This window comes from Tupaia chinensis, unplaced genomic scaffold (genome assembly GCF_000334495.1).
Source record: "Tupaia chinensis unplaced genomic scaffold, TupChi_1.0 Scaffold000143_1, whole genome shotgun sequence".
Taxonomy (NCBI): Eukaryota; Metazoa; Chordata; class Mammalia; order Scandentia; family Tupaiidae; genus Tupaia; species Tupaia belangeri.
In genome coordinates this window covers 613,153-619,248 of record NW_006159613.1, presented here as the reverse complement: position 1 = coordinate 619,248, position 6,096 = coordinate 613,153, and the positions used below count along the sequence as shown (strand labels likewise).

Below are 6,096 nucleotides of genomic sequence, written 5' to 3'. Positions count from 1 at the left end.
CACACACGTACCCAGTGTGGTTTTCAAGCGACGGGGTCCAGGACTCAAACCGCGGAGTGGGCCTTGGGATCCAGCACATCCACCTGTATGCTTCTCGCCGGCTCTCTTTCCTTCTTTCCATGATCGTGGTTTTTGTTCGTTTGTTTTGTTTTGTTTTAAAGAGTTTTTTTTAAGACAATTTTAAATTTCTTTAATTAGTGAGTGCCTCTTTGGCTAGTATTTGGAAGAGCATTATTTACCCGACAGATGCATGTTTCCACATCCGCATCATTTTGTGTGCAGACCACCTGCAAGTCTAATTCCCTCTGTTGGACGTTGTTCTCCTTGACCACGTCATCAAAATGGACCCTGCTGCAATCACACAGGGTAATGCTGGAAAGCGCAAATACCTAAATGATTTTTAAAAGGCATTATTTCTTTCCTTCAGTTTTTTTTTTTTTTTTTTTTTGGAGAGATTTTCACTGTAGGGCGCGTGCGCTCGCCAGACAGACAGAGAGAGACATAGAGACAGAAAGCGAGAAATCACCCCCCCAGGGGGGATGGTCACGCCGCAATCCTTTCTCCTCCATTCTCCTCTCGGGATCTTGGGCACGCATGCACACGCGCCCGGCGTGAGTTTTAAGCCACCGGGTCCGGGACACGAACCGCAGTCGACTACGTGGGAGTCCAGCGACACAGCCATTATGCTAACTGCTGGTTCCCCCTTCAGTTTTCATATGATTTCTAACAGTTTCCAAAGACAAGGTGCCAGCTGCCTGAAGCATGTCCTCTTCACTCACAGCTTCACCACCTGGATCGTTCCCGAGTGCTCCTGAACCTGTGGTCGGCCTGCCACTCAGACGGGAGCCTGTCCTGGTGGATCTGCCGCTGCCGCTGCTGCTGCTGCTTTTCAAAATAGGCTTCTCTCCTCTTCCGCAGCTCTCCTCAAGTAAGGTTTGTGCTTGATGTCTGCAGACTCTCTTCAGGTAGATTCCTGGAACTGCCTTGTATTCTGAGCTGCGGAGATCTGCTTCTTCATCCTCCACGTCAACTTCTTGGCGACTCAGTGCCAGAGCCTCTGCAAATCCTCATCTTCGTCTAACATTCCTGACCCATCATGGGTTTCTGAGACTCAGTCTACGTCTGTTTTATGGACTCTCTGACCTTTCAGTTGTGCTAATTCTGCTCCAGTAAGTTTTGCTCGATGCATCTGTTGGACCGTGATAATCTGTAGGAGTTGGTCAGCTTCATGATCCGGCAGGTCACCCTGAACGACAAATGTAGTATAACCTTCCTGCTGGAACGGAGCCAAGAAATGTGCAAGGTATGCATCTGATATGAATTCTGGACGCTCAAGAGAGAATTCAAGTTAAACCACTCTTTTCCTCATTTTCTTTTTCCTTTTCTTGAAGAGGTTTTTGCTATAGGGCACATGTGCTTGCCAGACAGAGAGACAGAGAGAAAGCGAGAAATCACCTCCCTGGGGGGATGGCCATGCCACAGTCCCTTCTCCTCCATTCTCCTCTTGGGATCTTGGACATGCACTCACACATGCCCAGCATGAGTTTTAAGTCACTGGGTCCGGGACTCGAACTGCGGTCGACTACGTGGGAGTCCCGGGACATAGCCATTATGCTAACTGCTGGTCCCATTTTTCTCATGTTCTAGCCGTAAACCAGTGTTCTTTATAATTGCATAGAAATGACCTTTCGTTTATGGGATCGATCCTGGGCCTCTGATACTCTGTACTGTTGAATGGGGTCAGTTGTAAACCCCCAACTTCCAAGCATTGCGTATAACCTGAATAGAGGAAGGCTGGCATCCCTGTCCCCAGAAGGCTGCTGTAAAGATGTGCGATGGTCTTCACTAGTGGCTCCCCCTGCCACTCTCATCCTTGCCAATGTGCAATTGAGGGTAATCCCACGGGGCTGAAGTATTCTCTGTGCAGCAGATTATTCAGGCGACGCTGAGCACAAAGGGAGCCTTCTTGTTTCTCGTGGAAGAGGGACTCCATGTTTATTATAGGGTGTGTGTGCTCACGAGAGAGACAGAGAGAGAGACAGAAAGCGAGAAATCACCCCCCACGTGTGATGGCCACGCCACAATCTCTTCTCCTCCATTCTCCTCTCGGGATTTTGGAAAGGTATGCACACAGGCCTGGCACGTTTTAAGCCACCGGGTCCGGGACGCGAACTGCGGTCAACTACGGGCGAGTGCTGATTTTTTAAAATGCTGATTGTGTCTTACGTGGTTGGGCTCATGTGACATATTCACCATTGTATCCCTTTTCTTTTTTAATTTGGACATTACAACACAGTTAATGCCAATGTCATTTAAGACACTTTTCAGGTATCATTTTAGAGAATGGCATATGTTTTAAAAGTTCCCTTTATATATTATTATTTCACATATTTCCAAGACAGTTCCAGAGAAGGTATTTAGGGACTTTTGGGCAAACTTCCCCTACCAAAATCAAATGTCCCTCCTGGGAGGGGGAAGGGGTGGAGTCCAACCTCTAGGTCAGGGCAGAAGTCACAGGGCCCACTAGAGGGACAGCCCCTGAGTTCTGCTCCTCAGCCACAAACACCCTCCAGCTGCTGAAAGTACCCTACAGGCTGAGAAGCTGGGAATTGTCAGGCAGGAGTCTGAATGCCAGACCAAGTTACGATAGATCTTGACACAGCTGAAGCAGGAAGATAAGAAAGAACAGAGAATTTCCTAAAACTCAAAAAATAAGGGACCAGAGAACCAGCAGTTAGCGTAATGACTATGTTGCTGAACTCCCATGTAGTCGACCATGGTTCGAGTCCCGGAACCAGTGACTTAAACTCATGCCGGGCGCGTGTGTGTGCGTGTCCAAGATCCCGAGAGGAGAATGGAGGAGAAGGGATTGTGGCGTGGCCATCCCCCTGGGGGGTGATTTTTTCACTTTCTGTCTCTGTCTCTCTCTGTCTTTCTGGCGAGCATGTGCACCCTATAACAAAAACCTCCGGAAATAAAAAACAAAAAAAGAAAGAAAGGAGGGACCAGCAGATGGTATAATGGCTACGTCACTGGACTCCCATGTAGTTGACTGTGGTTCGAGTCCTGGACCTGGTGGCTTAAACTCACACCGGGCACGTGTGTGTGCGTGCCCACTATCCCAAGAGGAGAATGGAGCTGAAGGAATTGCGGCGTGGCCATCCCCCTGAGGGGTGATTTCTCATTTTCTGTCTCTCTGTCTCTCTCTGTCTTTCTGGTGAGCGCACGAGCCCTATAGCAAAAACCTCTCCCCCCCGCCAAAAGAAAATAATAATTAAAAAAAAAATCCTTCAAGGAATAAATACAAACTCAGAGCAGTCGGACACCGTAGAGGTAGGTGACCCTAACTTCTGAGAAGACAACTAGACTTCCAGCCTCCTGCTCTGAAGGAGTAAGTATGGGTCAGTGACTTGTCTGAATCGGGTCGCAGCACGTACTGGACAGGAAGTGACTTTCAGAAGCTGAGCAGGAAATCTGCAAGGACGGTGACGTCGACACGAGGTGGGCCCTGAGACATGCTGGAGGCAGCCTGCACGACTGGAGAGAGAGCCCAGGTTGGGGCTGAGAAAGTCTGGCTTGGAGAATGTCCTTGCCATCCTGCAAAGGAGGACAATGAAGTGTCAGACTAGGACATTTCTCTGGGAGCAGACTCCTGAGCTCTGTAAAGTGGGGAGCCCAGTCTCCACCAGGGTGGTAAGTGCAGGGCTACGCCTGGAATCGGAGGTAGAGGTAGCGTCTGACACAGGTTACTTTCCCGGGTGCATCGGCTCACACCCTTCCTCTTCTGAACACGCACAATTGCTTCTAGTCATTCACGGTTATTCAGCTGTCATCTAGCGTTGCTGCCTAATTTTTCAGTGGATGTTAATCTTGTTACTAAAACAAAACTGTAAACAGGGGAGGTGTGGAAGAGGGAAAGGAACTTGCATAACTCTTAGAACACAAACTCCTCAACGCCTGCTTCCGGGCTGAGTGATCTAGCTGCGCCTGCCCTGTGCCCGCCACGCTGGCCTCTTCTCACTGCCTCTGCATTCCACAACCTTCCTGTCTCAGGGCCTCTGCCCTGGACGTTTCCTGCCTCAGATTCTCTTCTGGTTCTTCTCATCAACACGGGTGACTTCTCCTCCCTTAACTGTTCCAGTGTCCCAGACAGGCTTTTAGAGAGTTTTTTTTTGTTTGTTTGTTTTTTTCTATAGGGCTTGTGCACTCGCCAGACAGACAGAGAGAGACAGAGAGACAGAAAGTGAGAAATCACCTCCCCAGAGGGGATGGCCACGCCGCCACCCCTTCTCCTCCATTCTCCTCTTGGGATCTTGGACAGGCACGCACACGCGCCTGACGCGAATTTAAGCCACCGGGTCCGGGACTCGAACCGCGGTCGAATGCAAGGGAGTCCAGTGACATAGCCATTACGCTAACTGCTGGTCTCCCAGAGAGGCTTTTAAGACTCTCCTACCCAACACACACTCCTCCAGAGCGGGCCGCAGTGGCATGCCTGCGATCTCAGCCGCTGGGGAGGCTGAAGCAGGAGGATCACAGCGTAGGGAGACCTTGCCCCAAACACCCCAAATTCAGAACACACACACAACCAATCCCAAACAGGAAAGGCTTCCCACTCTCCCGCTGCCTGTGTTCCATCCTTTGTTTCTTTCCTTGTGACAGGCATTCATTCACTCAGTAATTACGTGTCTGCACCTGCTCTGTGCAAAGCTCCGGTACACAGGGCTGACCTCTGCCGTCCCGGAAGTACTATTTTAGTGGAGGACAGAAACAGCAGACAATTGCACAAATCCCTGTAAAGTCGGAATTCTCTTAAGGTCTCTACGTGAAAGCCAGGAGCACTAACCTGTGAGAATTTCAGTGTTATTCTGGGTTTCTCTGTAGTTTGAATACTTGCTCCCTAAAGGCAGGGTCCTCTGTTTCCTTCTGTATCGTATCTCCGGAGCAGGTGGCCGTGCAAGTATTTCAGTGTCTACTAGTTCACACTGACTGTCTCAGCGCACCGTTCAGTAACTGTATGCTAAGCATTTATGTTTACTTTCTTTCCAATTTCATAGTCACCATGAGGACTGTCAACAATGATGTCTATCTAATGGGTTAACGATCCCAAACTGCAGATAAGCAATGAGTCCTCGGTCACAAAGCTGCTGACAGGAGTGGAAATGCAGCCCAGCTCTTGTTCTGAGAGTCACACAAGTTACACCAAGGGGGAAGGGGAGGCGATGAGAATATTATTGCACGTTGTTCCACTATGCTATAGAACTTATGCTCATGGTGAAAGTATGTTCACATGTTCTCCCATTAAAAAAAAAAAAAAGGCAAGAACAAAACAGTCCTCCACCGTCCAACGAAGCCCTTCCATTTCATTTTCTAACGGCGCGGCAGGGCCAGCACAGTCTAACCCCGCCAAGCGTGCGCCAACGTTTCTTAGTATTTGGGGATTGCGAAATCGGATTTCATTTGGATTGCTCTGTATTTGGCACCAAAATGATAACTTGAACGATCAAGAACGAAGCTGGATTCTGGCAAGGTATGTGCTTTCCTTGGCTCAGGGAGACCAGGTACAAAGGTACACTCTGCCTGTACCCTAAGGAGCTCTCTGAAACTGGGAAGGGATTCCTACCGGGGATTCGTTGCTGCTTATGACTCGAGTGTTAGCAGAGGTGTGTGTGCGTGTGTGCACTCACGTGTGCATGCTGACCATCGCCATCCTTTTGTCCCTCTCCTTTGCCCCAGGATTTCTTCTTTCAGATCGTGTACACAGTTTAGACTTACGCGTAAGGGGAAAGAGGCAGGAGAACGAGAGGGGGAGGAGTCTGCGGGGAGCAGAGAGCGCTAAGGAGGGGGCTACATCGGCTGTGACTGCACGCCGCGCCGCGGGGAGCACCAGGCCGCCCTCTCTCCCCATAGTGCCCCAGATTGCTCTCTGCTCGCAGTCAGGCGTTACGCTTGTTCCGTGTCTATGGGAAACGCCAGCCTCACTTTGCTTTTTGTTTGATGACCCTAAGTACTGGCATGTAAATCTTTACCCTTACGTGGATTCCCTTTTAGACTATAGATAAAGGTTTATTTTTTTTTGGAGAGGTTTTTTGCTAT

General features: G+C 49.5%; 1 pseudogene; it reads right to left on the bottom strand.

Moving 5' to 3' along the window:
• Positions 1-705: 705 nt before the first annotated feature.
• LOC102469089 (ataxin-3-like) lies at positions 706-1,993 on the bottom strand (annotated as a pseudogene).
• Between the last annotated feature and the right edge of the window lie 4,103 nt (positions 1,994-6,096).